This window comes from Bombus fervidus, chromosome 8 (genome assembly GCF_041682495.2).
Source record: "Bombus fervidus isolate BK054 chromosome 8, iyBomFerv1, whole genome shotgun sequence".
NCBI classification, from domain to species: domain Eukaryota; kingdom Metazoa; phylum Arthropoda; class Insecta; order Hymenoptera; family Apidae; genus Bombus; species Bombus fervidus.
This window is the reverse complement of record NC_091524.1, coordinates 13,520,085-13,542,654: the sequence shown is the minus strand read 5'-3', so window position 1 is coordinate 13,542,654 and position 22,570 is coordinate 13,520,085. Positions and strand designations below refer to the sequence as shown.

The 22,570-nt window shown below is 36.9% G+C and overlaps 1 protein-coding gene and 1 long non-coding RNA gene across 8 annotated transcripts in view; one reads left to right on the top strand and one right to left on the bottom strand.

Annotated features, from left to right (window-relative positions):
• LOC139989699 (uncharacterized) overlaps positions 1 to 22,570 on the bottom strand; it is a 112,479-nt gene that overhangs the window by 18,628 nt on the left and 71,281 nt on the right. The window lies entirely within an intron of this gene.
• LOC139989700 (uncharacterized) overlaps positions 1 to 22,570 on the top strand; it is a 185,053-nt gene that overhangs the window by 102,038 nt on the left and 60,445 nt on the right. For 3 of the 5 annotated variants that reach the window (XR_011800383.1, XR_011800382.1, XR_011800384.1), the window contains exon 3: positions 3,593 to 3,723. This is a non-coding gene — a long non-coding RNA (uncharacterized lncRNA). The other 2 variants (XR_011800381.1, XR_011800385.1) reach the window with 2 other exon arrangements.

Here is a 22,570-nt window from a genome sequence, read left to right as displayed (position 1 = left end):
AAAAAGGCAAATATATAATCGACGAAATTGTAAACTAAAACAACCCGAAGCAATTAGAATATGTCGTTTAACAATACCAAACGGACCATTAAAAATTAATACTATTGACCTGCTTCTTGCGTCGCCTGGAAGAACCATAAACCCGGTTCGTTCCTTTCGAAAGAATCACGTCGGAATCGATCGACGATTCCGTCCCGTATCCGGAATTATCGTTTCCGTAACAGCGCCGAGGGGCCATCGATGCGGTCACAGCGCGTATCGCGTCGCACAGAAAACCGGTGAAACCGAACGGAACTTCTCCGTAGAACCGAGCTTGCTTACGCGTCGCTTACGTCGTCTACACGTATACGAATTTCCACACACATATATGTACGTTCTACGTACATTCGTTCACACCGTGTATACACCGTGATTCTAAATTCGTAGTCCAAGCGAAGTCGAGATGACGTGACTAAGAATAAGAGGAAAATCGAGTTTGAAAACTTATCGAGTGTAGCGAATTTGTCTAATTTCCAAAATTCTACTAGTGAAAATAAGGCGGAAATGTAGACTTACATTTTTTTGTCTGAAGCCTCATTTTCGAGAAAGCACGATTTGAAAATTTGCCTAATATTTGCGTGTACGAGTGTACCGAGCTAAGTTTTTCCTGATACTTACGTCCCAACTCTATTTTCTCTTGTCAGGATTTCCACGATTAGTACCTTCTTTGACGTAAAAAAATTGGAAAAAATCGTGTACTTTCTCTTATCTAAAACATAGCTAGAAGGCACGTTAGACTGCTGGGAAATATTACAAACGAAAGATAAAAAAGATTTATCGATAAATATATCTACATTGTCGCTGAAGAGTTTCCCCTCTCGAAACAAATATCGACTCCGCATCGAACGTATTAAAGCAGAAAATGTTATTCTACAGTTTCGACTTCTTTTCGCATGTAAATAGAGTAACCCGCTGCCGATCGTCCATTCTTATCCAGTCGAAGATTAGTGAAATACACGTGCATTCGACAAATTTTGAAAGTCGATTTTCTCGCAAATAAAACTTCCAACGCAACGTCCTCTTTCGAGTCACAGAATCTTCCTGACTTGGTTCGTACCACGAATTTAGAACCACGGTGTATACGCCTTTGCCTCTCTATAGAGACGCGTGTACGTGTCGCATTTTATGCATGCTAGCCAAGTGTGCAGAATCGCGTAGAAAAGGGGGATGGAACGAGGAAGGGGTTGGTAGACGCGGTGGGCGGATCGATATTAAAATAGTGACCGAATTCCACTGTGCCGCAACCTACCCTAACACCCTCGACTCACCCTTAAACTTGTCCCTCTGTCTCTCTCTTCCTCCCTCCTGCGCCAATCTTTCTTCGTTCTGGTTTTACGTTGTTCCACCCCCTGTCGAGATACGCCGGCTGGGCCGCTGGAAAACTTTCCTCGTGAAGGAGAGGAAGGAAAGGAAAACAGCTCCATAAAGTGGCAACCGAAATTTCGGCGCGCCGTACAAGAAAGGGAAGAGAAAGAGAGGAACGGGAAGAGAGATGGGAAGAGAGATAGAAAGAGAGAGAGAGAGAGAGAGAGAAAGAAACAGAGAAGCGTCTCGGTGACTGGACTGAAAAATAACAGCCAGTCCAACCAAGGAACGTTCCACGGGACCTTAAGCTTTCGCCATTCGAACGGCCCGTTTCTGCCGACGTATTTACGGACTGCTCCCTGAACGGAGGAAGTCTTAAACGATGGCGGGAAAGGGAAGGGAAACCGTCGCGGGAAAAGACTCGCGGAAAGGATTTCGGTGACACGATTTGGGCGTTTAGGAATTCGAATTGTGAATGGCTGCGGTAGGAATTTGGATGTTTGCAAGGTTTATGGATGAGGATGTGCAGGTTGATTCTACTTGGGGTTATTTATTGCGGGTTTTCAGCGTACTGGTTGATGGTTGAACGGTAATGTGGATTTTTTCGCGGATGAAAGAATATTTTGTAAGAGAAATTTATGAATAACAAATAGGATATTTAATTTAGCAGGTTGGGATTTTTCACGTAAAAATTATTTAAAATTGATATCGTGAACGAGATTGATCGGCTTGATTTTAGTATGTTGCGATGCTTGGAAAGTAATTCCACGAAATTGAAATAAAATTTGTAAATATATACGTAGAATATATTCTATGAGATGTGTATACGATGTAAAACGAATATTCTAAGCGTTACTTGAAAGGATTAAAAGTTACGATACTTTGCATGTATATTCTCTCGTAATACCTATTCTATTCCGCAATAAATAACAATATCATTAGCGACAACGGTAACGACAGACATTTATCATAGTGAAATGCTACGAAAGCCGCAAGTTAAAAGAGATTAATATAGCATGAAGAATTAAAAATAAGCACATATCTTGTTACGAAGATCAGTCGAGAGTATGTAACTAGACGCCGTTATATCCTAAAGCCCAACGATAATAGTCAAATTATTACTATCATTATACCGAAGGATATTCTATCTTGTATTAAACTTCCAATTACTTGTAAAAACCTCGTATACGAGGCGAATTTTTATGAATTCGTGGCCACCAGAGATAAGATTGTAAATGGAAATTTCAATTGATAATCTCTCGTAAACTGTGGAAAATATACCAGAGGACAACAACGATAATTAAGCCTTTAGGTATTTAAAAAAAAAAAAGAGAGAGGGAAGAAACATATTTTGACTTTCTCCAAATTATTCCTGAAAATGATCCCAACACACGAAGAATTCGTTCGTATATTCTTGTATTTTTAAATCGTTTTTTAATCGTTATTGATACCTAACAAGAAACATTTATGTATTAGGGAACCTAATATTGTTCAACAAAAGCAAACATATATCTACGTAACGTCAACAACTTCATATAAAAAGTAATTACTCACTGCACGCAATCGCACCCCCGTATCGAACAATTTTTACAGTTTTAGTCCCTTGCATTCTATACAAAAACGTTATTAGAAAATCTGTCGTTTCTGTCGTTAATAGACGATAAAATAACATTTTTCTCCAACAGTCCAGAAAGAATTCAGTCCACAACGAATTAATACAAAGCACCTCAACTTCGAGAACACCGAAATTCGAAAAACGGTGATAAACAACGCGTATCTTTCGTCTATTGTTGGAATACAACGATATTTCACGCATAGGCACAAATATTCTTACACAGGTATCCACACAGGCATTTGAACAGGACACTTACACAGGTCATACTCGTTGCTGTATAGAGAGTGGGGTTCAAAATATTTAAGGGATCATGGGTCACTACCTACGTCTAGTCTGAGAGTAACTGGCCAACGATCAACAATTCTTCCATACGTTGTTAATTATATCACTCGCTTACATACATTTGGTTCTGTAGTTCTGTTTAATAAATATCACTGAATATTATTTTAACATAAACATCGTGTCTTCCACAGATTATTAATCTTAACTTTAAGATTATATTCTAACATCTATGATTCTGAAACTTTTCGATAATGCGTAGGAGCTTCGCATATCTGAAAATCAAGACGCTGAGAATAGCCGAGGGAAATTAATCGTGTCCATTTTGCTAACAGAAAGCTATAATTGTTGCAGTTTGGCGGTGATCAGGACGGCGAAGCGGCGTGTCGGTGACGGTAACCAGATCCGACGAGAAATACTGAAAATGTGTATCGGGCGTAGAAGTTGCAAATTACGTGGCAATTTCAGCGCAGCATTGTTACAAGGTATGCAAAAGGGGGAGGAACTAACGTCCGTTTCAGTTACACGCGGAGTTACGCCACGACAGTTTGGTATTTCGGTCTTGAGATCGGCGTAACTTCGTGTCAAAGTTTGAGTTAACTTAACAGGGGACGTGTAAAACGTGAGTCAAATTCATATCGCGTAGATCGCGACCTCGTTGGTCTGTAGACGATCGCGTAATGTGAGCACGTTACGGAAATTTTGATTATTCGCTTTGAAGCGAATCTTCGTAATCTGACAAGTTGATTAACCCTTTCGAGACATAGTGTACTTAACGCTACAACATATAACATATAATGTGCAAGTAAATGTATGCCACTGTTCAAACGTGGCTGGATACTTGATCATTTTTCGCAAGTTGCATTTCAACTACAAAATCGCAGATATATCGAACTGTAGTGATTTTATTCTTCGTAATTGATAGTGTATAATACAATAGTTTTGTTGAATTTATTTAGAATTACTTTTGAAAACTGACGTTTGTAATTGTCGTATCTCGTAGGATTATTTCGTTGCTCGACATGTTCTTTATCTTCCGGTTCTTTAATTTCCGAATTATAAAACAAATTAAAAAGTTCCGTTTAAATGATTAAATAAGAAGAAATAAATTTTATTACGAACCGATCGAAGTATCCGGATATTTATATTTATTCTGGATAGTGTATATTTATGAGTATACCGGGTTGTAACATAACAAAGAGTTCGCTTTTATTGGATCAATTTTCTACAAACATCTTTCCTTTGTGGGTAAATATGTTCGTCTTTGTAAATGTTTTATACATCGTCTAAAGCTAAGAATAAGCAGGTATATAGACTTTATCGGAATTCAGTTACAACTTAATATTACATTTTTGTATATTAAATGTATCTTTCGGACGAGTTATTTCAAAATCATAAAAGATTTCACAGTTGTCTTCATTTCTGCGGTACTTTGCTCAGAAGACTTCCGTCCATTGTCCATTTCTAAAATAACTATGCTGCTCTGTTTCTTTCAAAGTGCGATATAACGAAACGCGGTCTGTTTTTTCTTTCAACAAATATAAATTTAATCAAACTGCTTTAAAACGTTCAGTATTCAACTTGGTTCTCATTTTTTTTTTTTTTTTTTTTGTCTAATTTAATATTATTCACTATTACTTCCGTTCATTTTTTTATTCATAAATATCACAAGTAATAAATAACTTTCAAATATTCAAAAAGAAAGTTAAAAACGAAATCCATTTGAAAAATCAATATTTATTTCGAGCCAATGTAACTCGTATGAGAATAACACTACGTTTAAATATAATTATAACGATGAAAGCAATATCAATTTTTATTTGATGAAATCATTGGCCTTCATAAACTTCGTATAAAACGCAAAACCTTTTAATATTAAATAAATATTTATTTTTACTTTTGTAGCGAGTAAAACACACTAAAGCCTTTTTATACGATAAATCGTATTTAAAATCATCAGCCAATTCGTGATATTAAATTAAAGCTACATATGACACTTTTACTCGAATCTCGTTGGGAACGTTTTTCGAGCAATTATTTCTATCGACACACCGCGGCCGGTGTGTCGCGCTGCAATGAATGAAATTTGATAGAAAGGTCAGTGAATACGTCGAATTCACTGCGCCTCGCTCCGATTTTCCTGTAACTATAAAATGTTCCGCGACAAGCATTCAAAGTCCATATGCGGGTGAGCCTCTGGTTTTTTTTCGATCGAATTTCCGAATGCCGCTGTTTGGTATCGAAAAAACGTCCACGTCCCACCGACAATGCGTGCAAAGAGAATATTTAGCGTTGATCTCTCGATCGGAGTGCGGAGTTGTTCGTTAGATTTGATTCTTTTTTGGTTTTCGTTTTTTGCCAACAATATCGTTGCAAGTGGGTCGGCGTTGTTGAAAGAGTAAACGTCCAATTCTCTTGCAGTTTCTACTTTTACTTCACCGCGTATAGCTCGTAGAACACTTTTACATATTTTTTCTTCTTTTCGCTCTTTGATTTTTCCAAAAAAAAAAAAAAAAAAAAGATTTATTCCTACGTATCTCTTGTCGAAAAAGAAATTCCATTTTAGCGTTATTGCATTTTATTTTGTTTCCTATTTTTAAACGAACTCGGGGAATAAATAATAATCAGAAACATTATCGGTATATTTTTGTCAGCTTTTTATGATTAAAAATTCAAGACTTGGCATTTTGCAAATCTTTCTCTTTTTTGTCGAACGAAATTATTTTGTTTCGATTAACAGATTTTTAACGAGTAAAAAAAAATGGGGGGAAAGTATATGATAAAAAGGATCGTGAGATGGTTGAACGATTTGACTTTACGTCAAATCGTATAAATTACTAGACTCGCTGCGATGCTGCCTTTATCTCGAAATATGAAAGGTACTTGCATTTCGAGTTTATCTGGTCTGAAAGTTCGATGTTTAGTTTTCTCACGGAAAGCTGAATGTTCCTGTCTCGTTCTGTTACGTTTTCATTCCACGGGATACCAAGTGAAACTTGCAACATCCGGAGTCACGAAACAAGCCGTTGCAATGGTATACTTCTATTATGCTAGATTTCTTACAAAACGAACAACAATCGTCGATCTCGATATCTCTTTGCCCTAGTATCGCGAAAAATCAATACTCTAATAGGCATTTCTTGTTGAGACGTAGTTTTACAAACGGAAAGAACACGACATCGACAACGCGTGTGCCAAAGATTTTTTAGAAGAAACTTCATACGTATAATATATCGCTTCATTAACAAATCTGACACTGGAACTGCTGGAAAGTAAAGTATAAAACACCAACCAAACAAATTGATATGTATATTGGAAGATGAGAAGAACAAGTCTTTTTCCACATACCTATTTTATTAAAAATCATTCAAGTTCCCAAAGATGCATCGTTATAAATCTGTAAATTTACTATGAAAAGTTAACCCGCTAATTAATGGCCAAGCAAAGTGAAATAACACACGATATGTAAAAGTTGTAAGGTGAGAATGAAGTGAATTATGAAAATTGAAATATCGAGAAAAATTTCTTACGTTCGCATACAAGAAATTCTCTGCAAAACTGTTAAATTCATGAAATAATATTCGATAGGATCGAAAATCGCGTCAGCTCTCGGAGAATGTGCAATAAAAAAATAAAAAAAAATCCGTCGATGTTCATGCGCAATTTGCTAATCGTAAATGCGTTGGTCGCACGCAAAAGTATCGAGACGAAACGGGAGCAAACAAGTATCGGCACCTTGCAACATATTTTTTACGTTGCTCGTGTATGCCACGAACTTTCTACTAATTCAACGAGAAAGTACTCGACGGTTGCTACATTGTACGTTGTTATACATATCTCGTTTCAACCTTGAGAGACTCAAAATTCACGATAGTTGTCTACCACTCGAACAACTTTTATCGCAGCAACGTCGATAACGTAACAATTTTCCTATATCCGTAATTGGATCGTGTCACTTTATCTCTAAAGTATGGAAGTGCAGAAGCTGACCGTAAAAAATTGCAAAATGGGTCATACCGCTAGAATCGGAAGAGTTTGTTGTCTGCAATCCTTATGAATTTTTTCGATCTTTCGATGTAACAATTTTTATATCGTTTATATCTTTATATCTCGAATAAGAATTTGAATGTTTGTCCTTTTCGTTTCTGAAACCTCGGATACAAGAATTTAAACGCTTGTTTTCGTAATTCTTCGATACAAGAATTTGTATATCTTCTCCAAAACTTGTAATTTATGTTATCAAAATTGTAATTTATAATAACTTGGTCTTCAACAATCTCTTCACACTCGCAACTTCAAATGTAAGAATTTGGAATACATTCGTTGAAACGATTTGTGATAGTTTCTTATGAAATTGGCTGCTTCAGTTTGATATATAGGTTGCCATTAGGATTTTCATTTATCTTTATTTTACCGAAAGGATCTACTTAGTCTATTCACAGAATCGAGATATTAAGTAATGAAAATGTCAAACCGCAATGTTATCTTCTTCGTAATGTAAACACGTCTTTTTACCTCGATGAATAAAGACAAAAAGAAAAACTGCAGAACGGCTGCCACGTCGCAGATGATTAATTTGATGCAGCTGATACTTTCTACCTCCTTTATAGAATTAAATTAATCACGCTGTTCAATGTAGGAACAAATATCGAGCGTGAGTCATCGTAGTATTTTCTCAATACTTTTGCAGGGAAAATTATTCTGCTTTAACGAAGATACCTAAGAGACAAATTAAAGCAAGAAAAATATGTCGATGCTACGCTTAATCTTTTCAGACATTTCAAAATTGACGATTTTTCACCCATTGTTGACCGGAGATACGTATCGATACATTTTGCGTTAGGTTTCGATTAGGTTTGGTGTTAACCGGGAAAATATTTAGACGTGTTTAAAGACAGCTTAAATTTGTTACAGCTTAAAATTGATAAAATGTTCATTATAAAGTTTGTTACTATTTTTATCCCCCGCCATTTGTCACGTTAGGTTTTTACTGACTTTTTGCATGTCACACGCGGATGTTTGGATATTGGTTTACACGAAAAATAACCGGCCGCAGACGTTACTTTCTGCATAAATCCCCCCGGTGAACAAAGTGATAAAATATGTCACTCTTCTATCAAACCGTGACGAAAAACGGTACAACCAAAATAAAGTTGAATTAACTCGACATATTTGTGATCCTTCGGGTTTCAATCCTGTTATTAATACTTGTACATTGCGCTTTATTGGCCGACGTTTCGTGAACATTCCAGTCCGCTTCATCAAGTCAGATTTGAAAATATTCCTTTCAACGTATTAATACGGTCGGGCTTCGTTCATTGGAACGAAATTTTAGTTAATGCCCGAGCAAGCCAACAATTACGCGAATGAATAATAATAATAATAAATAAATAGGAAAGACAAGCGAACTCCTATTATATAAATTGTTTGTCCTCCGACAATTTCAGATAAATGGAGTTCTCCTGTAACAGGACTGAGACCCGGAACATGTCATCTATTCATCGTGAAAGTTGAAAATCTAAAAATTTCAAATAGCTCTCTCCTTTTTTTCTACAGCGATTTCCTCCGCAAAATATCACGACGATATTATCGCTAACTTGTCAATATCCAACAAACAATCGGCAATGGCATCTAACGATCAACGGGGAAGAGAGAGACCTCGGAAGGAGAGGCCACTATACCCGCAGCCACGTTACGGCGGTTTCGTTTCTTGGAAAAGGAAGAAACGGTGGCAGCGATCGAAAGGGCGGCACCGGTGCTGTCGTCGATCCGCGAACGCACGATATCTGGCGAATCGATCGAAAGAACGGACACGAGTGTTCGATAACGACAACGCTTGACGCGCTTTCCCGACTATAGAAAGGTCTCTGGCGGCGGCAGTTGCCGCAAGTGTGCGTTAAAGAGGCCATTTAACCTTTCACAAGGTATAAGCGGGTCGCCATGCTCCGAGTTCCCACGCGACGGATGTTCCGCTGTGCGGCGAGGGTCGCTAGGAGCCCCAAGGGCGTCCATGACCTAGGACAAAAACCCAAGTTTTTGAGAAAAATTCCTAACTTTATCATGTCTTGTGACCTACGTATCCTAACTTTTAATCGATTTTGATGTTATACAACGGCTATAAAAAATACTTTCACACCATTTTATTTATTGTAGGATTAGACCTGAGTACTGCGATATTGAAGTTTGCATCGTTTAATACTAGCATATGTACGTCTACAAACATTCGATACTATCAACATGGAATGTAAAAGCTGATTAAAAAGGGCTTCATTGGAAAATAAGGAATAAATTGTACGCATGATCTTTCCTGCCACTGTGTATACAAATATTTTTTCTTTATGCATTGGTACGATTGTTGTAGGTTTGATAGCGTTTTATCCGAGTTATTCCAGTACGTGAGAGTCATCATAGTTGATTGAAACGATGCAAGGTAATCTGTATGAATATTCTTTCATTTTAACTTGCACTTTTACTTAATTTGAGCAGTGGATTTCAAATGCTCACATTCTATTTTTTTTCTTTTTTTTTTGTGGGAATAAAACTATTAATTAAGGATTAATTTAGGAGATTAATTAGTTAGGCAAATTGGAAATAGATTGTATTTAATTCAAGTTTCCACAGTTTTATTCTCTTCCATGTAATTTATTTCATATCTCGATCGTCAATTTCATATTTTGTGGCCAAAGTTTTGAACCATTTTAATTCAATAATTCATTAAACATCTGTCAAAGTTTCCTGAGAAAATCGAAATTCCTTAAAACAGCTTATTAATTCGGTAAATCTATTTCTGTCGGTAATCATCAGTTATTTATTTAAGGGTATCCATTTACTTGCTACGTTTATGCATTTTTATTATTTATTATTAATAAATATTATCGTAACTGAGTCGTCATACTGATATCAAACGTTCTTCAACTTGTGCATGGACGAAATGACATGGTAACAGAGAGCAAACAAACATTTTATATAACTGTTTATTTCAATTCGATGCTTTCATTACAAAAATAAATATTTTATACTTTCAACACCCTGGTAAAGAAAATTTATGTGCATTTTTGCTGGTAGCAAACGAGCCAATTTCAATTTTAACGAATACAATAATTTATTGGATTCATAAGATTTTGTTCTGCAAATATTTTGTCACGGAATAAACACATTTATCATCGATGCTAAATATATTTTATCATGCTACAAAAATTATTGAACAATTAAATATTCTATGAACAGTATTTAATAACGGGCTATCACAATATCGAATATTGAATTCCAATAAAATATCAGAGAATCTCTCATAAAAATGAAAAGGGGAATGTGTGGATTAATATTAATAAAAATCACGATGGAAATGGATATTATTTTCTATCTCAAGAGTACATTGCATTATTTTATTCGTTAGATTGTTTCGCCAATTGTTTAATCAACTTAGCCGACCGTTTTATAAAATATTACACATCAATTTCCTCCGTGCTATGTTTTCTGACAAATTTACCGTGTATACCAGGAAACACAGTCCTGCCTTCCTTAAATGCAACTAATCAACTTTAAGATGGCTCATCTGCATATTCAGTGAGTAATTTTCTTGAGATGCACGGGAGACAAAAATTAAATAGTACAGCTGGAGTAAATGATGCCTGAAATTGTCATCTTGTTAACAATGAATATCAGCTACGGTGAGAAACGAACAAAATAAAACTAAGAGCAAACGAGGAAAAAGAAAACCTCTCGACACTTTTTATAATTTGATATACCGAGCTTCGTGATCGATTTAATCCATTTTTAATTGAATAAATGGCACGTGCAAAAAGAATGATAATAGCAGAAAGGTAAAAATATTTAGAAACAGGTGGGAAATTGCTTGAATTGAAAAGATATAAAGTTGATTAATGTAGCGATAAAAAGAATAATAATAATAATAGGAACGAAGAGAGTAAAAAGAAGAAACAAGCTTCCTATATTTTTACGATTTGATAAATTTCACGTACAAAGAGAACGACGATAACAGAAGGGTAAAAGTATTTGTAAAATATATTATTATTGAAACGCGAAGATATAGAGTTAATCGTTATAATCGTGCAACTAAGTAAACAAGTGAATAGCTTTCTTTGCAAGTGAAAAGTAGAACACTCGATATCAGAGTGCATGTAAATGGTAGCCATTTCGAATATTAGATCGAAGGAAACAAAATTCGTATGACGCAGCTAACAAGTTAATTGGCTATGGCTTTGGTCCAGCAAACGAGAAATTCAACTTCGAATCTTGTTCCAACAATCCCATTAACTAGTTGACTGCTTTTACCATCCATAATTCTTAAAATTAGGATCTCCCGGTGTCTAAATCTTTAGTTTTAACTCGGTGTCTGTGTTATTCTTAATTTCAATCTCCCAGCTTAAATATAGCGACGAGTTTGAAGATTTTCCAAATTTTGGAGATGTAGAAATTTGGAAGATTTCTGCATTCATTTTTTGACCTCCAAATATTTTCTACAACACTGTCACGCTAGACCGACAACTATCGTTTCCAATATATTTATTTTATATATTATTTTAATTAATTCCGATAATACCTGTAACATTGCCATTAGATGTGCGATATAATCGAAAAGATAATTAACGAAATGAATTTGGTGATCGATAGGTTGATTTAAAAATAATTTTGCAGATGAACGTGTCTCAAAATTTTCTATATTCCTATATATCTGTCTGCTTTTAATCCACTCAATAACTTGTACAATACCATCATCGTTCGTAGTTTCAATGTTAGCAAAACGCATAGCAGTTGGTGACACTTTTCGCGAACGAAATCGCGCTCTCTAACCGGATGCCAACAATTAAGACAGGCAGTACGTTAAGACGTCCCTTCGAGTTCGAAACAGAAACTCCGGCGCGAAGTTATGAGCTAGCCTCGCCGGAAGTTTGCAAAGTCAGCTGCAGCGTTTACATTCAGTGAGGACATACCGAGGTGTTGCGGATCGATCGACAAATAAAACGCACTTTATATATATATATATACATATGTATTGCACTTTAATAATATTATTAAGTCGTCATTATTACACGGATGACTAATATTAAAAAAATACATGGATACTTGCGTATTTTTGACACAATGTAATTCAGTTCCAAAATTAGACTCAGAACTTTAGGAATTTATTCTTTGGCGCATAAATCGCCAATTTTGGCTTTCTGCAAAATTTTGTCGATGCACAACCTGTTTTTAAGGGGCTTATGCACTTGGATTTAACAGGTTCTTTTCATTTTTCGCTATTCCTTTTTGATCATAAAGTGATGTAAATCAAGGAAATAACAGAAATGTACTTATCAGATTTTTCTTTATATAATCTTTATGTTTTAGTAACATTCGTAATATTGTTGATACAAACTGATCAAATTGTCCACATACTTATGGGTAGAAGCACACTTGGACTTTGAACTGAATGCATCATTTTAACACGCTCTGAAAGTTCTTAATTGCGTGTTTTCCCTACCTTCTACACGTTCTCGCGAGTCTTTCTACTGTTATTTAGGTTTCCGCAGTTCTCAAAAGGAGAAAAGACATTTGTCTTGCGGCGAATTAAGTCATCGAGAATAACGTACCGTTGATATCGTTGATATTCTATAGATGTGAAAACACGTTTCTCGTCTCGTGGATTCTACGTGGCTCGGTATTCAAATCGTGCGAGTATTCGTGAAACACGACGCACGTTCTACAAACGTGTGAGTTTCTTTGGCAACGGGGATACAAAATTCCAGGAATTCTGATTATTTTTGCTATTGCCGCTGTAATTAATTTTCCACTGGCATTAGGATACAGTACCGTGCAAAAGTTTCAGCCCACCCGCAGGAAATGTTTACCTATTTTCAAAATGAATATCCAATATTATTTTAACTTCGTACTAATTCGAACGAATTGCTTGCTCATTTCGACGAACGAGTCGCGTGTTCTTTTACTACAAAGTCGACTAAAAAATGTCTTCCATAACAAATGAAAATTCTAAATGTTACAAAATGGTGCAAACAACAAACAGCACAGTATATAAATTGATTTCACATTCACGATAAACCAACATTGCTTTCCCACAAATCCAATACACAAATCGTTTCGTTTCAGCTATCTGCTTTCTTCATCTTTATCCTGCAAGTTTCAGTCACGGAAACACAAACTGCTACTTTTCCCATGGCAAAAAAAAAAAAAAAAGTTAATACCAAGTCGCAATTACTTTTCCATTTCTTCTTCTCCTTAATATACCAAACTTCCGCTTTTTATTCGCCGAACGCAAAATCCTTTATCGTACAAAATTCGACCGCCGCGTTTGCCATCGGTTTGACGCAGTAATTAAAAATATAATGCCGCATTGTAATAGTGTGTTGCATGCTCCGCCGCACTATTACATGCTTCTCGTTATCACACCTTGAAATTTAATCAATCCGCCCGGTAGCAGACTCATTCTGGCTTCATTTACATGCACGTGGAACCGGATAGAGCCGCGAAAGGCGAAGGGCAGGCGGAACGAAGCGACCAGGATCGCGAGAAATTTCCGAAGAAAAGGGGGATCCACTCGAGTCTCGCTCTCTCTCTCTCTCTTTCGCTCTCTCTCTCTCTCTCTCGCTCTCTCTCGTTAAATCGTACGAACACCTACTTCGACTTTGATTAATTTCATGCGAGCGCGCGAGTAACAGGACGGCGTTACAACTCGTTCGACGAGTCGATCTGCCTCTTCATCCACCCACCAGCCTTTTCTCTGCCTTCCTACTTTACTCTTCGTTTTCTCGAAACCACCACGACCCTTCACAGAGTTTCCTCGACGCTTACCTTGCACGTGAAATAAAAGCTCGACCCGTTAGCTACTACGTGTACAATAGTACTCATTCTTTTGATTCTTCTATTTTTCCTCGATGTCAACATTGTTGCTTACTAGACACTTTTCTTTCGGATTTTAGCGTACGATTGTTCGAGTATAGAGGCGAGTTCATTTTTTTAAAGAAACTAAATTGTTCGCACGCTTTTTACTCTTGCGTTATTTTTACCCAGGGAAGATGTGTTTTTCTCGTGTTGGTAAGACGGCTGTTAATTATAATTTATATGTTGTAATTCGTATATTTACATTCATATCTTAAATTACAGGTATACGTGTAAATTAATTTTTTTGAAATTGTAACTTTGTATGTACAAGTATCATACATATGTAAGAGCAGCTGTTGGTTAACTGGTTACTGGTTGGTCATTAAATGTTAATGAAGGAAAAAAATCTGAAAGTACAGTAATTAAGGAACGGACGAAAAAGTATGATATCACGACGAAGGATTATGTATCGTTAACATAAAAACAGATCTTATTAAGACACTTATTTCTATAAACACTTTTACGAAATATGTCTGGTCTCATCCTAATAGAATTATTTTAATTGATCGATGATTTCATTATTTATACAGTGAAAATTCTTTACGATACATATAAATATATCGTATCGATGAAATTATTCTAATAAACCAACGATTGAACAACGTATAAATGAAAAATTCTTTACGACACTTCACGACCATCTTAATGATTTATAAACTTGCCTATTTTATACTGGAAAATACGCGAACTATAATTTAATCCTATATACAAAACTTGGTATCTAACACTACATCGGAATTCGCATAACTCGCGCGGGAAAACATATACATCAGCGACTCCCTCTGCTAAATCCTACGGTTTTAAAGTTTACGATCAATTTTTTTCCACGGCACACAGTTGCACCATCTCTCGCACAATAATTTCGTTACTGAAATCACGCGAACGATTTGTCTGAAGCAACCAAGTTGCATGCGACTCTTGCACCGTTCTCTCGTAGCAAACCGAAAGGTTAAGCCACGCTCACCCAAGCTGCACCTGAGATTAATTGCAACTTGGAAAGCACCGCTGCTATAATCCAACGCGTTTTTCCCGCCAACGTTTCCATCGATACATCGAACGTTCCCCGGCATTACGAACCCTTATCTGTAATTTCCTTATTTGCAACCGGTCAAGAAACGTAAAATCGCGGATAAGGCAGAGGGAGAAGATGAGATCGCGAACGCTCGACCTGCCAACGTGGCCGTGTGCAATTTTTCCGAGAAGATCTCTCGTAAATTCGCGAACCGGCGAGACACGGTCGAGCAAGTAACAAAAATAACTCGCAAATAATGGAAATATGTATCAATGAAATTAACGCGTTCGCTGCGGATTCGACTTTCATTTCCTACGATGCTGTTTAATGTAAATTATCGTAGAATTTTTCATAATTTCAGAATTTTTAGTTCGCGTGACACGATCGAATTGGACGTGTTAATTACGGCTTGTTTGCTCAAAACCGTAAATATCAATTTCAATTATTTACTATATGATCCGTGCACTACAAGGATGTACAACAAATAGACCGTAAATTTTTGTACAAAATCATATTTTTAAGAATATAATGGAAAAAGTAGAATCTCCGTGGAAAACTGTGTTATCTATTCATTAATTATAAAAACCACTATATTTTGCATAGTTTATGTTGGAATACAACGATATTTCACGCATAGGGATAAGTACCCTTACACAAACACCCACACAGGCATTTGAACAGGACACTTACACAAGTCATACTCGTTACTGTATAGAGAGTGGGGCTCAAAATATTTAAGGGATCATGGGTCATTACCTACGTCTAGTCTGAGAGTAACTGGCCAATAATCAACAATCTCAATACGTTGTTAATTATATCACTCGCTTATATACATCTGGTTCTGTAGTGTTGTTTAATAAACATCACTGAATATTATTTTAACATAAACATCGTGTCTTCCACAGATTATTAATCTTAACTTCAAGATTAAATTCTAACAGTTTATACATCTTTTCATATCGCAATTTTGTATTTTCCCTGTAAATGCATAAAACTCTGCAGTCTAATAACAAATAAAACTTAAGTATGTGACACTGGTATCTACTAATTCGATTAAACTTCATCGATACCTATTTCCACTACCTGTTCGCTTATTTTTGACTCCGATCGTATCGCGTTAAGCGAGTAAACTACACGATAACCGTACGCTTAACGCGCGACATTGACACCAGGAACAGCCAGGGACCAGCTGTAAACTTCGAGTCGGCTCTCGCAACATGGAATTTAATTCATGGGCGATAAAGTGGTCGCAAAGAATTTACGATTGATTGATCCGGGACGTGCCGAGCTATGGAAAGGATTGTTGGATATCCAGTGATCTATGCAAGCTATTATAAAGCGTGGATATTACGCTCGGTTATGTATCATTATGCATATTCCATTAAATGTCGGATGGTATACAGGGTGTTTCGTTATTTCTAGTTTTCTGTTGCTGTGGTTTCTCGAGTGTCATCGGGTGGTTCAGCGATTAAAAATAAGAATTGTGTACATTCGAATTTTACTATAACTTGATAACAATTTAATTTAGATAAAGTTTAATAACAAATGGTTGGTAGTTGTCGCGTGCAAACGTTGTGGTAGATGTTTGAACGGACGATCGGTATATGCATCTATCAATCAGAGATTAATTAATCATTAATTATTAATGCACGTACATTACGTATCTATGACTGGTATATTTCATTCATATTACGATCGGAAAGCATCCATACTAATTTATTCACACTTTTCTATCAATTTATAAATCATTTTAATCTATTTGAAACGTTTCGATTATGAAGAAGCGATCGAAATATTGCAAATAATTATATTTCTATTACTTAAAGAATATCTTGCTATTAATCTGTTAATGGATTTTGTCAGCAAATATTAGAGTAGAAAGAGTCGTGGTTGTATATAATTGTAACAAGAATTTACCGAGTATCACTGTGTGAGGATTTTTTGATAAAACGATCGTATAACGATTGTGATAAGTAATTAATAATCGAAAATGGTAACGTGAACGATCTTTGGTGAAGCAATATGATGTTTCGTGATACGTATTACGTGAAAGTTTTGGAAATGCTTGAAAGTAATTGGAAAATTAATTAGTTCGTAATTAAATGTGAAATCGATGAAACGTGGAGATTAATTCATCTTTGAACATGAATTTTGACTCTGCCCAATAAATTTAAATTCAGCACATAACAATAAGAATACGGTGATGTTACGTTGTCTAAAATTTTTCAACCATGAAACATGAACAACGTTACATTATTTTCATGTACTTTATAATTAAAAACGTATGCTACTATTAAATGTTAGAAGTATCCTTATGGCAACGTAGAAACGTACTAGTTCACTGTAGAATCTCTACGTGCTTTATTATTTAAGAAAGATCTACGTATAGTATTTAATAATAATAATAATAACAAGTAATAAAAAACTTTTATTATCTTTAAACTTGTATAACAGCGCTAATCATTAATAAGAAAATATTATTGCGATAACGTTATGTCTTATGTCACGCGAAAAGGACTTATGTTAAAGCAAATGCAACTTACGTATGTTGTTTATGTATACTACATATACGCACGTCTACAATTAAAACTTGCAAACCTACATTCGTTGCAACTATAGTCTTGTCCTACGACGAAACTATTCTCATAGTCACGAGCATCATGACTATAAGAATAATGCAGAACCGGAGGAATAATCGATCGTTCGATGCTACACTTTCTTGGTTACAACACCGGTAGATCAAATTACGAAGGAAATTTGAAGTACTTTTGCAAACTTGCCTCGCAAAACTTTTAAGTAGAGCAGTTCTGATGAAAATTATGTATTTACAATAGCTTTAAGATAATTTAAGAAAGATGTCGTTATTTATTTACTCGTTTTCTAAGAAGTTCTATTTTCTATATTTAAGCAAATGTTTGTACACGCGTTATAAATTAACGCGTTATACTTTCTCGGTTTATCGATGAGAGCGATCAAAGTTTCCTGAAATGGGAAAAGTCCACGGTAGAAATTGACGAGACACTGCAACGTGTTTAATCACATCACATCGAGGAAACGGTTTCTTCGAAGGCACGCTACTGATCTAGATTATTCGGCCAATGAAGTTGCAACTTCGATAGACGAAGACTTCATGTTCCAATTCTACTTACTAAATTACTTCTGGTTACTAAATTAACGATTCTTGAATTCTTTCAAGCGAAATATCCGGTACGTGGTTATCGACTTGAATTAAGAAAAATTATCCTTCGATCCTCTAAATATTCACCTGTACGCACATCGTTCGTGCATCGTTATGTTACATGCGATACGATATACGATACGCTACACGTATGTAAGATAATTCGATTAAACTCTATGCGGTACTACTTTCGAATGGCGAAACTAAAAAACAAGAACAAAAAAAGAAAAAGAAATTAACAGTTTGATCGCTGGAACGTTCGAAAGAAACGATGAACGAAAACTTCGGCTTTAACCCATGCTACCCCACAAACATCCTTTTGAAATACGAAAACGCCTGAACCAGAGAGCATCCCGCGAGGTATTGAGAAAAGCCGAAAAGTCACGGAAAGGGGTTGAGGGGAGTTGCGATTAATAACGAAGTTCGGTAGCTGGCTGGTGCGGAGGACGGTCGAAGGGAGGCCCGGTAGCCGCGATGGAAATTTCATAATTACTCTGGACCGAGGTAAAACCCACGCGGGATCATCCGCAAAACAAGTAAAGGGTCATCGGCGCAATTTACGATCAGGGGGCCCCCGGTGAAATGCATTACCATAAAAACCGCTCTAATCACGGGTACACGAGAGAGCAGAAGCCGGAGCCGTGTGAGCGAGCTGCGGCTGAGGCGGCGCGGCGTTGCACACAGGCCACCCAACCTCGCGATATTATATTTTAAAGAGCCGCGGCCCCGGCGTCGGTACGCGTACTCCACTTTATCCGTGCCGTACCGTGTAATAACCTCTGACTTCCTGTTCGTGTAAAGAGTCAGCTATACACACGCTCATTCACTATGGATAAAAGTGAATCGATAATGATACGCACTCGACAAAAATGGCGCCGCCATCAGACAGGCCGGCACTTGCGAGTGGCGAAGCCTGCCTCCTCCACCCTGTCTCCATTCCCTCTCCTGTTCTATCGTCTATATCGCGTACCAAACCCCCTCGTGGGAATAGAGGCGAAGCGCGTCGAACGTTCCGGCTGATAACCGTATTACAATTTAACGAGAAACCGGTGTCAGTTTTGTCGGTGCATAATGGCCGACGATTCGCCCGCTTACACCGGCCCTCGCTCGATCGCGCTTCGACGCTTCGACGAAACGAAACGCTGCCAGGAGCCAACCTGCACACCCGGATACACCAAACTTGCTGACTATTGCCCTCTTTCGTGATACGCTACCCCAACTCCGATTCACTCGCGTTCGGTGATCTGCACGGCGATGGAACCAAGAGGTTGCCATTCGGTGGAACCTACGCGTTTCGTTTCCCACTCTCGGCAACCAGACATCGTCAGATCGTGCCTGTAGTTCATTGTTCGATAAGGACATTTACGTTTTAAGTTGTAAGTTTCTTCACGGCGGAGCATTAACTTCGAGGGTGTTAGGAACTATATTTTCAATCCCAAAATATTCAATCTCGAAATGAAATAGTACGACGAATCAATAGGTTGACGACTTATTGACTTTTCAAATGCTAAAACGGCACTACAAAACGCGAAACATATAAACGTAATATATCGTTTCTTTGGATTTTATCATCGCGTTCTTCTTCTCACAGCCTTCAGACGATAAAACGATTTAATATCGACAACGAATCTTGAACTGTGTCGATTCAGACAACAGTTGAATCAATATTGCGTAAAAAAGGGGGGATTGTTCGTTGGTTAATTCTGCATTCGGTGCGAATGCCAATTTTTATTAACGAAATTGAAAATGCGTATCACTGGCCTATATAGGTCACTGTAATAACCGCGTTACAAAAAGAAAAATCATCTTTCCAGAATATAATACCCGTTACAATAGCACGAGTGAAAGAAAATATGCTCCGTAATACAGAGTTCGTATCTCGTTATTATTTAAATGTAAATGATTCTTAATTATCTCTTTAGTAGCTGCTCTGTATAATTTCCATTCATTCGATTCGACAAGAATTAACAGTATTCCGTTACGGCTACGGTACAATTCTCATAAATATGAAATTTCAGTTCCTGCAATTAAAAATTACAGATAAAGATGGAATCGTTAAAATTTCCGATCGTTCTTTTAACAAGATTACATCTACAATTCAACGGGAGAATTCATATAGAACTAATTCGAGGGTAACTCAGAAGATTATATTGCCAATCTAAATTAATTCCAGTGTTTACCAACAATCGTTAATTACATTTTCTTGAAAATTAACCGCATGTGCCTTACTGCAAAAACGAATCTTTTACACTCTCTCTGATTTTCTCTCGTCGTTAATACAAATAATACAAATTATAAAATTTGAAAAGAATCCTCGCCTGTACGCGCGCGAATTTCAAATTATTCGAAACTGGCACACGAAGAACAAAGAAACTACGAAGTTCGTGCATCGTCGAGGTCGAAGCGTAAGAAAAATTTCGCTGCTTTTTTATTCTCGCGTGAAAGGTATCATCGCCCGGAGCAAACGCCAAAGCTATTCAAATTCGCTATTTATTGTATTTTATCAACACACGCGTCCACGTTTCTTCTGTCTTCTCACGCCCTCGATCTTTTCACCATATTTAGGTCGCTTCGCTTTATGCGGTTTTAAACTATCTTTAAATCAGACCAATTTTAATTGACTAATTGTATACGAGATTTCAATGAAGCGAAAGCGATTTCGAATCTTTCTGGTTATTTCTGGCTACGAAACTGGTGGTTTTCCAAGCTGTAGTTGATCGTGTAAATACTCTAAAGTGGTATCTGACGGCGACTGAGACAGCAGCTGCTCTGCTGTGTGTAATAATCACGCAATAATCATGTTGAACGATACAAATGAACGACGGAGCTGTGGCATAAACCTTTACAACGAGCTATACGAGACAACCTATCTGCCGAAAAACATTGTCCGGGAAAATTGTTCGTTTTTCTCTTCCAATTGATCGTCATCTTGCGATTGTCGAGGTTATTAGATGTATGCGAATACAAAGGAACGCGTGGATAAATTGTAAGGTAGAAAATATATATTTTAAAATACTAAAGTGTAAATACAAAGTTCGGAATATAATTGGGCTGATCCAGATCCGCACGCTAGCAGTGTTACCCTAGCTACTGTTTATGGTTTGCCTTGGACGCGGTCTTTTGTCTATACGCTGTCGATGGCTTCGGTGCTTGAGAAAACTAAAGACCAGGCGTAGAGTTTTCTTAGAAGTGATAACCACTTCAACACTGATAAATAATAAAAACGATCGAAGTAAAAAAATCTTTTTCCACTTTAATTACTAAGCACAGCGCATTTTTGTTTCATTTAAAAAATCAACGTAGTCAAACAGACGCGATATAGCGTTTCATTATTGCCGTTAAAGTAAGCAAATATGAAAAAATTACCGTTTACGATAATTAGAACATCGCGATCGTCTCGTTCTAGTACGACGATATTAAAAGAAAATTCACGCGGTGAAATTTCACCTATAATAGCTGTTAAGTGTCAATAACGTCTCTTCGCGTTTTACTTTAATTTCGCATTATCGATAATGTTCTCAATAAAAGAAATATGAAGAAATATTCACGCGAATCAGTCGTAGTGACGTCTGTTACGCCAGAATGCTGCGTTAAATAATTTGACGTGAATCAACTTAATCGTCTAATCTGAAGTTGTAGCTAATATAAAAGTTGCTTTAAGGAACACGTTAACTTCAACTTTATTTTATTTGCCCACGAAGCACTGGTTTTGTAAACGGACCTTATTCTAACTAGGGATCTGTGCCGACAGTTATCATAGACGGTGAGAAATGACCACGCGAGCTGCCCTTCGGAATAATGTTACAGTTTCGAAGATATCCTAGGGGTCTGACGTTAAAAATCTTAATTCCACTTACCTCGGGCCGATACGTAGAAGTTTACGCGCGTGTGTCAGCCACACCTTACAGCTACTTTGATCTTGGTAATTTCATTTTCTTGCACGCTGCTTAAGGGCTACGATGAAAAGCGTGATTAGGAACGCATTTTAGCGAAACGTAACGCAATTATTGTTATTTCGAACACGCAACCTAAGCCGACCCTATCGCTGGATGAAAGAAACGCGGAGCTACAACTTTTATCAGTAATTACACAATCTGCATAACTTCTTCCACTGCGAAAACGGTGTTAATGCTTCGCCGCCACTGATGCTTGTTTTTGTTACACGCGTCCTGGCCACTGATTTAGTGCTTTTGATAGCAACGCGCCCTCTTTAAACCCACTGAAGTAATACGTAGCCGAAGCG